Consider the following 18,593-nt stretch of genomic DNA (forward strand, 5'->3'; position numbering starts at 1 on the left):
TAGCTGTTGGATGAATAAACCAATGGTACCCCCTATAACCTGATGATTTAATACCCTATCGGCCAGAGCCCAATTTTCTTCTTTGTGTCCTATATCCCAACTTCCTTCACATCCAGTTTCTGAATAAATCTACAATCTCACATTGCACCCCAAAAGAAACTGAGCTCTCTCTTTTCTCAATTAACAGCAATGTGTTGAGTGCCTATCATGCACCACACAAGGTATTAAGGAGGCCACAGAAACCATGGAAACCTGCCCCTCACCTTCAAAGAGTGTGCAGTCCTCATAATAACAACATGCTGGCCGTTAAAGCAACTAGATTCCCCTTCCTTACCTATGCTTCACATCACTGAGTTCCCACACTTGCTGCTGGTGGGTCCCCTACGTCCATATTACCTGCATGCTCACTTCCACTAACAGGGAATCCCTGGGCAGTACTACATGACTACATGTTAACAATGGGTATAATTCTGGCAATGACTGGCACAATTTGGACCTCTAGATGGTCTGGTTTCCTCACTTTTAGGTCTCCTTTCCATACACCCCAAAATCAGGCCACATATCTTATCTAAATGTAACAAACCTTGGATTCCTGTCCTCAGTCTTCTATTCGTCTTACTTATCTACAAACCTTGCCCTGACCTTATTATAAAGGGCGTGGGGATGAGCAGTGAAGAGGAAATCTGCTTATTTCAAATTTCTGGATACTTGGATTCTAGATAAGTGGATGCCTGCTATAAAGATTTTTTGCTAAAATTTAGATAAACAGATGTCTGCTAGAAATAAAATTATATTCCTGACAGCCTCACTGTAGAATGACTTCTGACCACACAGAAAAAATAACCTTCTTTTAAAAAAATCTCTCTTAAAACATAAAAAGATATAAAATTAGTACCCCAGAACAAAGGGACATTTTTCTATGGTCATTCCCTTCTATACTAGTTTTTTAGAAACACGCAATGGAAGGAAGAAGATTTGGTTTTCTGAAAAATACATGCTTTTAAGAGGCTATAAAAAGAAGTCATTCATCCATAAAGGGAAAAATCAGGAATATAGAGAGCCAAAGGGGCTATCTTCACACTTTTTGGCAGTCTTCCTCATGGCTGGTTTTTCCACTAAAAATTGAATATCTTTTTTTTTTTTTTTTTTTCACAAAACAAAATATACTTAGAGATATTACTGTGAGGGAAAAAAGTCTGCTAATGTAATTTATAAAAGATGTCACTTTCATAAAATGTACTCATAACAAAAGATGCTCATTTTTCCTCTTTTCTAGTAACAAGTCTAGGCAGGACTATCTTAAGGTAACAATTTCTTAATTAACTATTGCAAATCATCGTAAGGAATTAAGAAGCTTAAGATTCTATTCTCCAAGTAGGTTATCGGGTAAGTGCTTTCACTAAATTTAGGGGGGTTTTTTGGTTAATTAAAAAATAATTAGCATTGGCCACACTTTTCAACTTTTTTGCATTATATTCCATTCAACACACTTTCCTAGGAATGATGTTCTAGCATGTGTTAAACTTTTCAAGGAAAGAAATGAAACTTTTAGGTATTGATTAATTTCAAAATATGATTCTAATTAGAACAAAATCACTTATCCTTTTTAACCTATCACTATAAATTATTCTATATTAAAATTAGACAAATGAAATATTAACTGAAGAAGGCTATAATCTAGAAAATTAGAATGACATGTTCCTAAAATTTTAAGACTTTGAAAAAATCATCACCCAATATATGTCTTTAAATCATTCACATAAATATTGCACTGAAACTAAGAGTGAAGGAAGCTGTTCTAGGGGATGGGTTACAGCTCAATGAGATTCATAGACTAGGAATTCTGTTATTTTTTAGCAATTTATTGTGAGTTTAGCAAAGTGTTTACAGTAGTGTCTCATTTGTTATTGATTCATGAGAAATTTGAAGGCTGATTATTTGGCATTCTTAAAAATACTTTGTACTAAGTTTTTAAAATGTTACTCCTTCATATTTTAAAACTTTTAGGTCCTCCAAAAAGGAAGTCTCTTGCATTGATCACTGATCTTTTCTGTTCCCCTGCCCAAGGGATGAAGGAGAATTACCCTCTTTATTAACTATGATTCCTTTGGTTGCAAATGTCAGAAGACCCAATGAGTTAGAAAAAAGATAAATATTTGTCTCCCCTAACCAGAAAGTCCAGAGGAGGACTTGCCTCAGGCTTTATTATGATTGATACTGTGTATGGTTTTAACTACCATCTTCCTTTAAGATTCCTTCCATCTTCCTTATAGTCTCATGTCTCTGCTCCTCTTTACAGCAAAACTCCTTGAAAGAGTTGTCCATACTCAGGAATTTCATTTCTGCATTCTCCATGCTTTGATGATAGTGCTGGGCATGAAAGCTGTGTGTCCATCACTGAGCTAGATCACAGGAACACTCCCAGCCTAAGGGGATGAGGCCTCCTTTCATAACACCACTAGCCCCCACATTCTAGGGTATCCCAGCTTCTCAACACCAACAACAGCTTTCCTTTCCAAGATCAGCCGCAAGTGGTGAGCTAGGGTAGGAACAGGGAGAGGAAGCTCTAGACACCAGGGAGAGTCTCTGGGAACAGGATGTTCACTCAGAGTCCCCATTTCTCAGCTCCCAGGTGGTTTTTCTCCACTCCTACCCCTCCCAGGTTTTTTTCCACATTCCTTCCTCTCCTGTGAGTAGTTCCTTTGCCTTCCTTTCCCTGTTCTCCAGCCCAGGCTTCTAAGAACTCAAAGAACCTCTGAATCTCTCAGCCTGACATTTCAGCTACCAGCCTTTCTCTACAAATGCCCTAGTCTTGGGGGCTGCTTCAGATGTAGGTGACAGTTGTCCAGAGACAAGGACTTGGGAAGGAAGAGTTGTCAGGGTACTTCTAACAACAAAAGGAAATATTCAAGGTATAGATTAATACCTTGAGATATTATCCATCCACAGTTTTTGTGTTGTTGTTATTCTTTCGTTATTTTATGTTTTATGTTGTTATTATTCCAACTGATGCTAAATTAACATTAGCATCTCCAAATCTCACACTTCCAACAACATAACTAGAGTTGAATTTTTATTTTCCAGGGGAAAAAAGGAGAGAGTTAAGTTTAAATTATATCTCTAACTTGGGAGAAATATCTTCAAGCTAGCATTATCCATTCAGTGGGACATTTATTATCCTTAAACCGGTAAGTCCCTCGTTGAATAAATTATTCTACATTCCTGCAATAAAAAAAATATGCAGCCATTATAAGAATGAGGTGGGTCTCCATGTGCTGTTATGAAACCATCTTTAAGACACTGTTAAATTTAGAACAGCAAAGTATAAAATGATCAAATCCCATTTGTGCATGTGTTTTAAAATAATGCTACTTAAATTTTTAACATACCTTTAAATTACACTTTCATGTATATACATGAAAAATTTCTGGAGGCATACATTAGAAACTATTGAATGGCATTACCTCCAGTGAGTGACACTATGGCTAAGGATCGACTAATCATTTTTAATTGGATAGACTTTTACTGTTTGATTTTTTTTTCCATGTGCACATAATTTCACAATACGAAAATAAACACAATTCAATTCTTTACTCAACTATATTTGAAGGTCTATGTTCTTTCAAAGCATATGCAAGTTAGGTCAACAAGGGATTCAGATTTTTGCTTACAAATATTTTTTCAGAAGTGGCTCAGGCATGGGAAATTAATTCGAAATCTCATCCTTAAATGGTCTCCTCTCCCTGCAGGGTCTCTGACAAATACATATACACAGAGGAAAATTAATCAAGTAAACACTTGATTGCTCTGAGTCTGCAATCCAGCAGCATGCTAAGCCACAGAAGACCACCTGGAGACTCATGCCTAGGTTAGGCAAGCCTATATAACCTGGAATCAAAACAACAAAAATGGCCACTTTTGCCTCTTTCTGTCTCATGCCTTCAATTAAATGAGATCTTCCCACTCCAAAGCAAGGAAGTCCGATACAGAATACACCAAAGAGAAAAACTGGCAAAGCACTAGAGCATTTGCCCATGCCCAGAGCAGTGAGAGCTGATCTACAAAGTCTGAGCCCAGACTGTTCTCAAGAAATAGGCCATCAACTTGGTGGCCATCAGCAAGAGGCTCCCAAGGGAGTGGGACATCAGGACAGAGACAGAACATATCCAGAAGTATTGCCCTAGTAACCATCATTGACGCTGGGAAAGGGCCTCTACTTTGGGGTAGACTCAAATGCCTGTCCTTAGCTATTTGCAATCAAAGAATAAGGAAGGCAATCCACTCCTGCTAGGAGCCAGCCCTAAATTTACTTCATACAGAGTATTTCTTCAAGATCCAGCTGTTTGCATGGAGACACCATCTGGTTGGCAAAGTCACTTTTTAAAATGTATTTGCAAATGGTCACCAATGTATTTACCTTGATTAAATGTGTCATCTTTCATTTCAGAACTAATTTGAATTAAATTTGGCTAGTATTTTAGAGGATGACAGATTATTTCAGTCTGGTAGAAACATTAACATTGAGAAGCCAAATGACAAAAAGCATCAAATCAAATGGAACTCTAAGGACTACTTCATTGAAATAACAACAACATCATCTTTAAGTGTTTTTCCATACAAGATAGCATTCTAATGCCCAGCCCCCAACATTATCTCACCACAAGAAAACACACACCCAAAAAAGAGTCAGTGGTCCAAGCTATGGCAGATGTTTTAAATGTTTGTTGGGCTAATATTTAAAATACTGGTCATAGATATTTATTTATAACATCTTTAACATCCATGTATTTCCGAATTTCAAATGGTGCCTAGAACAAAGTAGGCAAGCAATAAATATCTGTAGAATAAATGAATGAATATTCAAAAGAAGTCTTAAAACAAAAGAATATTCTTTAGTGAACCCTGTTTATTAACAGTTTTATTCAGTTATCTCAATCTTTTATTGCATCTTTTCTAATTATATTGTGCTTTTCATCATCTTCAGAACTGAAAATATTTCTTAGTAAAATAGGAGGCAATAATATATATGTGCAGTGTCACTCCACTCCTCCATCAATTATATATTTTAAGAAATTTGAGGGACACCTGGGTGACTCAGTGGTTGAGCGTCTGCCTTTGGCTCAGGGCATGATCCCAGGAGTCCAGGATCAAGTCCTACATCGGGCTCTGTGCAGGGCATCTGCTTCTCCCTCTGCTGTGTCTCTGCCTCTCTCTGTGTGTCATTCATGAATAAATAAATAAAATCTTTTTTAAAAAAAAAGAAATTTTGCTATTTTGAACTTGTCAAAAAATTTAATGTATATGTTTAGTAACTCAGATTGAAAACATAAATTTGACTATTAAAATTTTAAAAAAAGAAAACATGTAAAAAAAATATCAGCCTGAATCTTTTACACAACCCATACATATAGATATGTCGCAATGTGTCCATTTCACAATGACAACTCTAATGGTTAAACATAGGCATCTCTGCTTATTAAGACTGAGGAATTAGGATTCAAACTTCATGGCAGTGCCTTTAGAATCAAAGACCTTCCCAGGCCAGTGTCAGCTGTAGCAAAGATGTCAATTAGATGGGGAGGACAAGATACCAGGGCTGCCGAAGACCAAAAGCGTCTATTGATGGGTAACTCATGTATAATCAACACAATAAACTAGAAGATCATTTGAGATGTATGTAGCTAAAAATAAGGATGAAACAATTGGCTGGGGCCAGACAATGAAGGGTGCTGTATATCAAACGAGAAATACTGAATTTCATTCTGTTGCAATGGGAAACCATCAAGAGATTTTAAGTAACAAGATGACATGAGTTCGACCAGGAGTTAGCAAACTGCTCAAGGTCCAAATTTGTCACGCTACCTATATTCTTCTAAATAAAGAGTCATTGGAACATAGCCACACCACTCTTTACATATTATCTATGGCTGCTTTTGCTCTATAACATTAGAGTTGAGTAGTTGCAAGAGATACCAGGACTAACTACATCACCCACAAAATCTAAAATATTTATTGTCTAGCCCTTTACAGAAAACATGTGCTGGCCCCTAATATAGACTAGTACCTTAGAAAGAATTCTGGTGGCAGAAGACAGAAAATTAGAGGCAAGGAAACAGCTTATGAGGTTCATCACTTGGGAATATTTTCAATGAATAAAACGTGGGGCTATGAAAAGACTTCTTTAAGAATAAAAATCTGCATTCTTATTGAATACAGCCAGTACCTTGTAAAATCTAGGGCTGAAAGAACTCTGAATCACTACTTATAAGTTATCTTCCCAAGAAGGTTAAATATCAAACTGGATGGAATATATAGTTGTCTTTGTGTGGGTTAGAATATGAGGATGTTTTAGGCCATTTGGTTTTTGTTTATCTGTTGCTTTAGTTTTGTCTATCACAGCATTTGTTTTCTGGAATTATATATTCTTAGAAGCCCCTCCCACAACTCCTTTCAGTCATTCATCACAATAATAAATGTTTACTGTTTACTGTGTGCTTTGCTGTGTAGATTATACCACAAAAAAAGACAAAAATCCCTGTCCCTGTGAAGTGTACACTCCAGTGGAAAGAGACAAAATGAAAAAGTAAATTATATGGTATATTAGATGGTGAAAAATGTCATGTGGAATAGGAAGTAAAGATGGTGTGTGAAGGAGGGAAGAAAAGGAAAACAGCAAAGTCATGTTGGGCTTTATAGTAGGCCTGTGCAAGAATTTTGGCTTTTAACCTGAGTGAGATGGAAAGGCATTGGAAGATTCTGAGCTGTGAAGTGACATTATCTAGCATATTTTTAAAACCTCACTGTGGCTGCTGTAGGAACAGCCCAAGAGGGTAAGAATAATTATAGAGAAACTGCTTAAGGAAGCTACTGGAAAATCCAGGTGAGGGATGATGATAGCTTGGACTAAGGTAATATGGGTGGAAGTGGTCAACAAAATTGTCAAATTCTGGGAATAGTTTGATGGTAGATCTAAAGGTCTTCCTGATGGATTGAGCATGAGTTAGGAGAGAAGAGTTAAGAGTGATCCAAAGCTTTCTGGCCAGAGCAAGCTGGAAGTATAAGGTGTTATTAAATAGAATAGAGATGACAGTTGTGGGAGTTGAGAAATCAGAGGCTCAAATTGGGATATTTTAATTTGAGATGTTTATGGATATGCAAAAGAAAGTATGCTAATGTTAAAGGTCAGGTTGATGTAATGAGCATGTAAAGCTTTAAAGGATTTTTAAAACATAAAGAATCTACCTTTTAAAAAAAAAAAAAAAAAAGGATATTTGTCCCATTCCCTTTTTATCACAATTCCAGCCAGCGATGATAGATACATTTTAAGAGGAAATGCACTTTCCATCTTCTTAGATAAATCAAAAGGATCCAGTATTTATCCTTAGAGCAAAAGCAAATATATCAAGCCAAATTTTTAAAATACTTATTTAAACCGCTAGAACTTTTTTGTTCCCTAAGACTATGTGTTAGATTTATTGTCTTGAAATCTACCCATGACACGGTAATAAATAAGTAAATGCTCTGGTCTGAATCTTCTATTTAAAGTTAGATTTCTGAGTGTTTTTTAGTTAATTACAATCAGCCGTTCCCCATAAAACTTGAGAACAGAGCTGAACTGCTAAGAGTGCGCCAGCTTCGAGGGCACTACCATGAGGTTTTATTTGATGTCCTTTATTATTCGAAAAGAATTTGTTTATAAAAGGAGGGATTCAAACCATCAGAAGCAACAAACAAATGCCCTGCATGGCTGAGTCTATCAGCTATTGATTCATGAATCATTTGGAAAACTCCTTTGAAAATCCTCGGGCATCACAAATTTTGTTCAGTTCAGCTTTGCTATTTGCACCAGAAATCATGGTCTCAGAAATGGAAAATGAAGAAAATGTTCTCTGGAGTGTTTAAAACACACATGCAACTGGATTCACGAGGCAAGACTGAAATAACAGCAGCCATTTTTTGTGATGGTTTGAGAATTCCATCTATTTTAAGTTTATGTATTGTGTAATCACCACAGCACATCATTGATTTAGAAGATGTTAAACAACATGAAATCATGACAACCAACAGCCTTGTGTGAGAACAAAACCTCTAAAGAGACTGCAAATTGTAACATGGTTGCTTACATCCCCAACCATCTAGAGTAAAATTTATTATCTATTCTTCAGTAAACCATTGTAAAATGATGTGGCCTCTAATTGTGATTATTGGGGAATTCAAGCTCCTTCCACATGAAGAAACTAAGCATGTGTGATGTGGAAACATTCATAATGCATGTCTCCCTGGGTGAAGCCTGGCATCTGAAATCCTGTCCATTTCTGGAGATAGCCCCCATAGGAAGTAAGGATAACCCAGATCACAAACTTCTCCCCAGAGGTAAATAGCAACTGGAGTAGTCATATCCAAATGGCAGGCTTCTGCTCATTAGTAATCTGATATTTTCCTCTCATAAGAATAAGAAAACTTTTTGATTATAAATCCTTTGAAAGCAAAGGATTTTCATTCTCATGGTGTATTCAATAGCAATTTGAAGTTATTGATTCAATGTATATCACGAAACTTAATTTTTTAAAATTATATAATTACTGGATCTACTTAACAGTTTCTAGGATAAAAAGAAGCCTTCATATTGTATGTGTCTTCCTGAAAATCTTTTTTTCTATTAAAAATTAAGATTCTACCTATTAGTTGGTGCCCACCAAAAAAAAAAAAAAATTTTTTTTTAAGTCTCTCATGCTTTTTAAGACTTGCTCAGGAATGCAGCCTTAAAGAAGCAGCTCCTGGATCTATATGTTGTAAGAAGAGGCAGTTCAGTTAGATGTTAAAGATAGAGGGAAAGAGGAGGTAATTATGGATCAAATTCTAGATGATCTGGGGGAAAGTGGGATCTACAGTTAGAGATTAGATCAAAACTCTTCAGAGTGTAGAGACAGAGGGAACATTCCTCCGCATCTTAAAAGCCATCTACAAAAAGCCCACAGCAAATATCATTCTCAATGGGGAAACACTGGGAGCCTTTCCCCTAAGATCAGGAACAAGACAGGGATGTCCACTCTCACCACTGCCATTCAACATAGTATTAGAAGTCCTAGCCTCAGCAATCAGGCAACAAAAAGAAATAAAAGGCATTCAAATTGGCAAAGTCAAACTCTCCCTCTTCGTAGAGGACATGATACTGTACATAGAAAACACAAAAGACTCCACCCCAAGATTGCTAGAACTCATACAGCAATTCGGCAGTGTGGCAGGATACAAAATCAATGCCCAGAAATCAGTGGCATTTCTACACACTAACAATGAGACTGAAGAAAGAGAAATTAAGGAGTCAATCCCATTTACCATTGCACCCAAAAGCATAAGATACCTAGGAATAAACCTAACCAAAGAGGTAAAGGATTTATACTCTAAAAACTATAGAACACTTCTGAAAGAAACTGAGGAAGACACAAAGAGATAGAAAAATATTCCATGCTCATGGATTGGCAGAATTAATATTGTGAAAATGTCAATGCTACCTAGGGCAATTTACACATTTAATACAATTCTTATCAAAATACCATGGACTTTCTTCAGAGAGTTGAACAAATCATCTTAAGATTTGTGTGGAATCAGAAAAGACTCCAAATAGCCAGGGGAATATTGAAAAAGAAAACCAGAGCTGGGGGCATGACAATGCCGGATTCCAGGTTGTACTACAAAGCTGTGGTCATCAAGACAGTGTGGTACTGGCACAAAAACAGACACATAGATCAATGGAACAGAATAGAGAATCCAGAAGTGGACCCTCAACTCTATGGTCAACTAATATTCAACAAAGCAGGAAAGACTATCCACTGGAAAAAGGACAGCTCTTCAATAAATGGTGCTGGGAAAATTGGACACCCACATGCAGAAGAATGAAACTAGACCATTCTCTCACACCATACACAAAGATAAATTCAAAATGGATGAAAGATCTAAATGTGAGACAAGATTCCATCAAAATCCTAGAGGAGAACACAGGCAGCACCCTTTTTGAACTTGGCCACAGCAACTTCTTGCGAGATACATCCATGAAGGCAAGAGAAACAAAAGCAAAAATGAATTGGGACTTCATCAAGATCAAAAGCTTCTGCACAGCAAAAGAAACAGTCAACAAAACTAAAAGCCAACCTACAGAATGGGAGAAGATATTTGCAAATGACCTATCATATAAAGGACTAGTATCCAAGATCTATAAAGAACTTATTAAACTCAACAGCAAAGAAACAATCCAATCATGAAATGGGCAAAAGACATGAAGAGAAATCTCCCAGAGGAAGACACAGACATGGCCAACAAGCACATGAGAAAATGCTCTGCATCACTGGCCATCAGGGAAATACAAATCAAAACCACAATGAGATACCACCTCACACCAGTGAGAATGGGGAAACTTACCAAGACAGGAAACAACAAATGTTGGAGAGGATGTGGAGAACGGGCAACCCTCTTGCACTGTTGGTGGGAATGTGAACTGGTGCAGCCACTCTGGAAAACTGTGTGGAGGTTCCTCAGAGTTAAAAGTAGATCTGCCCTACGACCCAGCAATTGCACTGCTGGGGATTTACCCCAAAGATACAGATGAGTGAAATGCCGGGACACCTGCACCCCGATGTTTCTAGCAGCAATGTACACAATAGCCAAACTGTGGAAGGAGCCTCGGTGTCCATCGAAAGATGAATGGATAAAGAAGATGTGGCTTATGTATACAACAGAATATTACCCAGCCATTAGAAACGACAAATACCCACCATTTGCTTCGACGTGGATGGAACTGGAGGGTATTATGCTAAGTGAAATAAGTCAATCGGAAAAGGACAAACATCATATGGTCTCATTCATTTGGGGAATATAAAAATTAGTGAAAGGGAGTAAAGGGAAAGGAGAGAAAATAGTGAAAATATCAATGAGGATGACAAAACATGAGAGATACCTAACTCTGGGAAATGAACAAGGGGTAATAGAACAGGAAGTGAGCGGGGGGTTGGGGTGACTGGGTGATGGGCACTGAGGGGGGCACTTGGTGGGATAAGCATTAGGTGTTATGCTAAATGTTGGCAAATTGAACTCCAATAAAAAAATTAAAAACGAAAAAAGAAATGAAGGAAACTGCTATCTTTGGAAGAGTTTCCTTGGGTGATTCTGGTAAACAACAAGATTTGATTATACTTGCCTAGAGTATATTTCATAGTACCTAGTACCAAACAGTTTTCCCCTTTGAAACAGAGAAGAGTCAGATTATGAAAGAATGAGTGCCTAGTTAACATTATAAATAGTGAGTAGAAAGTTGAGATGCTTAGAGCTGCGATACTTGATTTTATTTCATGTGATTTCCTGAAGGAAGAGAAGGAGGAAGAGTAGAAGAATATTCTAGGTTGGCAAATCCTTAAATGATAAGAATGAATTTGGTCAAAGATTACATAGTATCTTTTGACAGTGATCCTTACAGAAGACAAGGTTCTTGCTTTTCCTATGAAATAAAGTTTGAGTTCTAGGAAAGATTTCTTCTTTACAAAATGCATCCCTTAAGTTTCTTGTCTATGCATATTTTAGCTTAGTTGCTGTGCAAGAATTCTTTAAGCCCAATTGTGTCTATGATAGATCTCTAATTAGTTTCTGCAGATACATCCTTAAATAGTGCCATTTTAAATGAAAATATTAGAAGTCACCCAAGAGCAAGAATTGCTTCAAATTTATAAATTGTTGTTTTGAAATTATGACTAGGTGTGAGGATGAAGATGAACTAATCAATACATATTATTCCAAATCTATAAATGCATGGCATATTTTAATAGCAACAATAATAGGAAAAAATACATAGAATACCTTCATATCTCAGTCTTTAGAGGACTTATAATCCAGTTGAGGATATAAGATATACAGATATAAAAAGATAAACTAAACTTTAAGATGACATATGAACAATTAAAAATTTTTATGAATCTGATAGCACTGCAGAGAGGTCATAACTATGTGCTAGAGTGGCTGAGGAAGATGATGTTTAAATGGGATTCTGAAAGATGAAACATTTTCAAAAGTAGAGAGGGAAAGCTAGCAATATTCAAATAAAAAAAAAGTTTTTTTGGGATCCCTGGGTGGCGCAGCGGTTTGGCGCCTGCCTTTGGCCCAGGGCGCGATCCTGGAGACCTGGGATCGAATCCCACGTCGGGCTCCCGGTGCATGGAGCCTGCTTCTCCCTCTGCCTGTGTCTCTGCCTCTCTCTCTCTCTCTCTGACTATCATAAATAAATAAAAATTTAAAAAAAAAAAGTTTTTTACAAGTTCAAGGAATATAAACTGCATCATATTCAGAAACCCATAACTAGACAATTTGGCTTAAACACAGATTGAAACATCTACTGCAGTCCAATACTGTTCTAGGTACTGGGATATCACAGTGACAAGGTAAAAGGAGTCAGAGGAGGCTCCACTCACAGGGATCTGAGAGTCCAGTGGGCAGAGGCAGACAATAAGTGAGTAAACCAAAAATAAAAATTTTAGATAGTGATAAGTTCTGCAAAGAATATGAAATTTATAAATATAACAAAAAGTATACAGAACACTAGCTTAGATTGGATGGTCAGGGAAGGCCTCTCTGGGGAGACAGTATTTGAGCTGAAATCTAAATGACCAAATGAAGCCAGCCATGTGAAGCTCTGGGGAAGCAGCACTCCAGCCACAGTGACAAGAAGGGGTCACCTGGGTGGCTTGGTTGGTTTAATGTCCGACTCTTGGTTTTGGCTCAAGTCATGATCTCAGGATCGTGGATTGAGCTCCACATCAGGCTCCACACTTAGCAGGGAGCCTGCTTGAGATTCTTTCTCTCTCTTTCCTTCTGCCCCTCTTCCCACTCACATGCTCTCTCCTTCTTTCTCTCCCTCTAAAATAAATAAATATTTTTTTAGAAAGTTATAAGAAGGACAAAAGCCATGGGGAGGGAACAAGCTGACTTATTATGAATAAAAATATCCAGCATATGATGCATAGTGGGAAGAATAGAGAATAACAGCAAAACAGGAGAGCCGAGTCATACAGTCTTGGGGCCATGGTATGAATGCAGACTTGAATCTAGATGATATGCAGAATCATTGGAAAGTTTTAGAAGGGGAGTCTATAATCTGATATATGTTTGAAAGATTCATCTTTATATGTGGAAGTTAAGATTTTGGAGGGAAAGCATAGAAATAGGAAACTCCCATCTGGTAAGACAGGATGGCAATTCACATTAGATGGAAGCAGTGGCTGTGACAGGAAACACTCCAATTTGAATGTATTGATAGGTAACCTAAATAGAACATGGTGATTGGCTGACCATGTCAGGTCATGAAGGAAGTGGAGGAATCCAAGATGACCTCTAACCTTTTGACCTGATGGCAGATGGTGATATTATATCCTAGGATAGGAAAGCCTAGGAGAGGAACCAGTGAGGGAAATTTGGCATCACAGTCTTTTTGTATATATGATCTGTGAGACACTTATACCTAAGTTGAGATGTCAAGTAATCTGTCAGATTTGAAAATTAAGTGTTACATGTAGGGTCACATATGAGGTAAGCTGTGTTATAAAGGTAACGGAAAGTTGATGTAGACTGTGCAAACCCTGAATAAATGTTGAGGATATGGTCTTTAATCTGGAGGAATAAGAAGCCACTAAGTGTCTCTATGTAGACAGTGACATCAGTGTTTTAGGAAGGTTTTAGAAGACTGAAGGGTGTAGAGCTGGAAGGTCCTAACAGAGTCTGGGTGGGACAGCCCATTAGAAGGTAACTGAGGTCCTCCATACTTAAGAGGATTGAAGTTATTTTCCATAGAAATATAATTCAATCTGAAATACTGGCAAAAAAAAAAAAAAAAAGAAAAACTTTTTCCTGACTATGACTTTAAGGAAGCCATAAAATTCAGATGTTTTCCCACAATTTTGTGGCATAGTCTACTGTTTTTCATCAAGTGGACTATAAACATGACAGATTCTACATGTACAGCTGATTTAGCCATTATGGTAGTCAAAATCCCTATAAAACCAGCTACCTCTATCAAACAACCCATTATCTGCAATCTCTCTTGCCCAGTTTTTACAACTGACTTGACCAAGGTGGTATTTCCATATATTTCTGCCTAACTTGTGTGAAAGTAGACAGAGCACTCACTACTTCCCCAGCTCACTAGGACTGATGCAGTGACTCTTCCTGGGTGGACTTAAATCTTGAGTGCAGGAGTTAGAAATAAGCATATGTCCTGCCCCATGGTCTGCCAACTCTGAACTTTTTGGTCCATCTCTTCTACCTTCCTCCCTTTTTTTCTGTTCATCTTCAAACTGTGGCTTCTATTCTCTAAGTTTGTAAAGGGAGTATAAAAAGAATACAGAAGATGTTCTTCTGAGTGGATCAAAGAATCATACCAGTGGAAAAAAAAATCATAAAAAATTTTTCAGACATCTGCAAATAGAAACAAGCTCGGAACATGGTTATTCCCCAAATGTTCAGAGCAGAAATATTCCCCAATCTCCAGCAACTCCACTCTGGAGCTGGTATCATTAAGAAAGACTGAAGCAGTTCCAAATATCACAATTCTGTCTCATTTTTTAGTTTCTGCATATCCACAAGTTTTTTGCTGCCCATGCAAATAAATGAACAAAATATAGTCAAAAGAAATCATTTAGACACATTTTCCCTTGCCCTATGTACTTTTTGACAGTTTCCATAAATTATATATTTAAAAAAATCACAAAAATCATACGTATAGCTATATAATACTGCAAATGTTCACTTACCTCTGAATAACACATCTCTTACCTGCAAAAGTGCTATATTAATTTCACCTTCACAGGTTTTTTGGGAATATTAATATTTCTATGCTGAAGGTAGTAAACAAATATTATTTAATATTATATCATGAAACAGTAAAGGAAAATAGTTCACTAAGTATGGACTTTCCTATTTAGTCCCTGAGAGATAAACTGCTTTTAAATAGAAAAGTAATAACAAACTATACAATTTAAATGATTATAGTTATCAGGGCACCTGGGTGGCTCAGTCATTTAAGCATCTGCCTTTGGCTCATGTCATGATCCCAGGGTCCTGGGACCAAGTCCCACATCAGGCTCCCTGCTTAGCAAGGAGTCTGCATTCTCTCTCTCTACCCCTCCTCCTGTTTGTGCCCTCTCTCTTTCTCTAGTTCACTCTTTCTCTCAAATAAATCTTAATAAAATAATAAAATAATTATAGTTACCAAAACCTATTATCCATTTGGTAACAGCCTGTAAATGATTCCTATCTCCTTGTATTCACAACCTTGTATAGTCCCTCCTCCCCTTATATGTACTATGAAGTCAAAAGTGACAGGATATCACTTCCAACATTAGGTTACAAAAAGATCCTTAGCTATCTTGTTTACTCTCTCTTGCTCTCCAAGTGCTTGCTCTGATGGAAGCCAACTGCCATGCTGTGAACTGCCTTATGGAGAACTCCATGTGGAAAAGAACTAAGAGAGATCTCTGGCCAACAGCCAGCAAGGAACTGAATCCTGCCAACAATCGCATGAGTAAGATTGGAAGCATATCCTTCCCCAGCCAACCCCTTGATTGCATACAGGGAAAGATCCTAAGTTACATCCAGATTCTTGACCCACAGAAGCTGAGAGATAATAAAGTTTGTTGTTTTAAGCCATGAAGTTTTTGAGTAATTTGTTACACAGCTATAGGTAACCAATGCAATCCATAATTAGTCGTGTCCATGGAATAAAACTGTAAATAAAGCAATTTCAGTGTTTGCATGTGATGGCTTATAATTAGTTATCAATTTTCAAGTTATTTTGATTGAGAGTCCATGCCCATATCCTATAGAAGTACATGAGCAAACAGAGCTCCTTCAAATAGAAAAAAAGACCGTAAATGGGCTACCCTGTTTTGTCAAAGGAGATTTATTCCCATCAGCTTACTTTATACATGGTAATTCACAAATCTGTGCCTAGTTTATAGAACAGTATCTATGGGATCTTCTTTTACTTAGAATGGACCGTTCTAAAAAACTCTTGCCAAAACTTCCACCAACTTTGTACATATCACTAAGGAGCCAAGACCTTTCCAGTAGACCAGGCTGGTTACTTAATCCTCTCTTGATGAAATGGTCTGCTTCCTACTACTAAAAAACAGAACCTCATCATCATGATACTTTCATTTGCCTTTACTGCTAGAAAATTTTAAATTAAGCTTAATATGGAAAAATAATAAAAACTAAAATTTCTGTCCTTTGAATCTCTAAAATAGATTAAGTAGTGGATAATCTATACCCTGTCTTGGGCTAAAGACTTACATTTTTAAACTGCCAGCTGGTTTTATCAAGAGGGTATAAAAATATCTTTTACCTCATTCTCTCTTCCAAAAATTAGATTATAGCTTATTAGGAATATTTTTGAAAAAAGTGTCTTTCCTCCTTAGTACAAAAAGAGATAATGACAATATTCTGTTCCCCACCTGTAAGGTAAAGGAACTCACTGAAAATGTAGCTCAAGATCAAAAGCAAAGTTAAGGAATCACAAAAAGAAGACAGACCATACCCGTGCCTAGAACTTGAATCTACTAAAATGCCAACTTTAGTCTCCCAGGCTTTGATGAACATCCAATGATGCATATGGGGGCCCAAATGGTATAAATATCACAGGAGAATACAGCTGACAGTATGAGAAAAAATGAATCTCTGCTTCAGAAGAGTATCACACAACACTAAACAACATAAACCAAAGCTGTACAATTTCCAAATAATTGCCAAAATATCTAAAGTTCCTGGATTTTTCTGGGAAGTATATTGTATATCGATTTAAAAGAATTATTCTATCATTTAACGACTAAGAAACATCTACAGATGACTCTTTTTCATAAATGTCAATTAGGTCCAGCTGAGATGTGGATGCTGACAGAAGCGTGCCTTTCATCAGTGCTTTTCTAACCACACACCACCCCCACTCCCTGATAAAAATTTCTGTCCTCGTTTTTTCAGTATATTTTGGCTCTGGAATATCCTTGGAGACAGACTTAAATGACAGGTCTCAGTAACAGAAGTGACCACAGTTAATTCCTCTCTTCATTGCTATGATCATAAGCTAGAACTGTGAATTGACCTATTCTGTTAGAAACACTTTAAGTTCAAACTTTGCCTTTATTTATTTAGCAAATGAGAATTCCGGCATTTCAAGTACTACTTAAAGTTGAAGATGGTTCTGAATCACTGAGCCATCAGCACATTTTATTTGCTTCTGAGTCTAACTAAAGTTGGAGAAACAAAAGGGTTATCAAATATTAAAGAAGGATAAATTGTATTACCCCTGGGTGGGTACATTTTTCCTATGAAATCTATCACATGTCCCAAGTTATACAAAACTTGTTGTCATTTTGAACAACCGTACTGTTGGCTTTGATGGAGTATAGTGCAGGAGTCAGGATCAAGTCTTCGTGATCTCCCAGCCACCTAGGAAAAGTCACATTCAACACATAGTCCAATGACTCAACTGAATTCTCATTAGGGTTGTAGTCATTTGCAAGAGCTGCCATTACAAAGTACCACAAACTAAGCAGCTCAGACAACATAAATTTATTATCTCATAGTTCTGAGTCTGGAAGTCCAAGATCAAGGAATTAGCAGGACTATGCCTCTTTTGAAGGCACTAGGGAAGGATTTGTTCCAAGCCTCTCTCCTAGCTTCTGGTAGTTGCTTATTTTGTGGCAGCATAACTGCCTGTGTGCACATCTGTTTCCAAATTTCCCTTTTTTAAGGACACTTGTCATACTGGATTAGGAGTATGCTCTCCTCCAGTATGACCCCATCTTAACTAATTGCATCTGCAACCACCCTACTTCCAAAAAAGGCCACATACTGGCAGTTAGGACTTCAATGTATGAATTGGGGGAAAGGGGCACAATTCAACCCATAACAAAGGTCACTAAGCATTTTGCTAATGAGCTATTTTGGCAAGCCTTGATAGACCACAGTGTCTACTTTAGAAGGGTGATGTTGCAAGCAACATTCCTGGAAGAGAAACTGGACCTGGTAGCCAAGACAGAGGGGGAGATTTATTTACAGAGAGGTTATCCTAATACCTTTTTAAAAGTCAAAGGTAAGCCCTGGGATGAAATTGAGTATTGAGTAGGGCCCAGGGAAATAGGGCAGAAAAGAAGAACCAGCTGACTCACAGCTTTTAGAGAAGAAATATTAGAACCGCTTAATTTTTCAGATGAAGACACTGAAGCCAGAGGCCTAAAGGCACACAATTAATCAGTCACAGAACTAAGACTAGATACCAGATGTGCTGATACTCTGTCATGCCCCTTTCTCTACACTATAAAGATTAGAACTGCAAAATAGTCCAGGACATCCAGGCTCAAAGAAAGTACCAACCCACAACTAATTACTTATCCTTCTATGTCTAGAACTCCAGGAAAAGTGGATGTCCGAGACATTCAGTACTGTTTATCCCATTTAGCCTTGACACAGATTTCGGTGACTGACTCGTGAGGTAGCACTGCCCTCTAGAGGCTCGATGCCAGGGGCTCGCCTGCCTCTCTGCGATCCCCAGCCCCATAGCT

General features: G+C 37.5%; 1 protein-coding gene and 1 long non-coding RNA gene across 28 annotated transcripts in view; one reads left to right on the plus strand and one right to left on the minus strand.

Annotated features, from left to right (window-relative positions):
• Positions 1–15,677, plus strand: part of LOC144317255 (uncharacterized) — an 86,857-nt gene extending 71,180 nt beyond the window's left edge. For 6 of the 13 annotated variants that reach the window (XR_013383203.1, XR_013383202.1, XR_013383195.1 and 3 more), the window contains one exon: positions 1,277–5,213. This is a non-coding gene — a long non-coding RNA (uncharacterized LOC144317255). Of the gene's footprint in view, positions 1–1,276; positions 5,214–15,427 lie in introns of those variants that run through there. The other 7 variants (XR_013383206.1, XR_013383205.1, XR_013383196.1 and 4 more) reach the window with 4 other exon arrangements.
• Positions 1–18,593, minus strand: part of LOC144317254 (uncharacterized) — a 228,375-nt gene that overhangs the window by 150,938 nt on the left and 58,844 nt on the right. The gene's annotated exons all lie outside the window — the stretch shown is intronic.

Source organism: Canis aureus, chromosome 7 (genome assembly GCF_053574225.1).
Source record: "Canis aureus isolate CA01 chromosome 7, VMU_Caureus_v.1.0, whole genome shotgun sequence".
In the NCBI taxonomy this organism is placed as follows: Eukaryota; Metazoa; Chordata; class Mammalia; order Carnivora; family Canidae; genus Canis; species Canis aureus.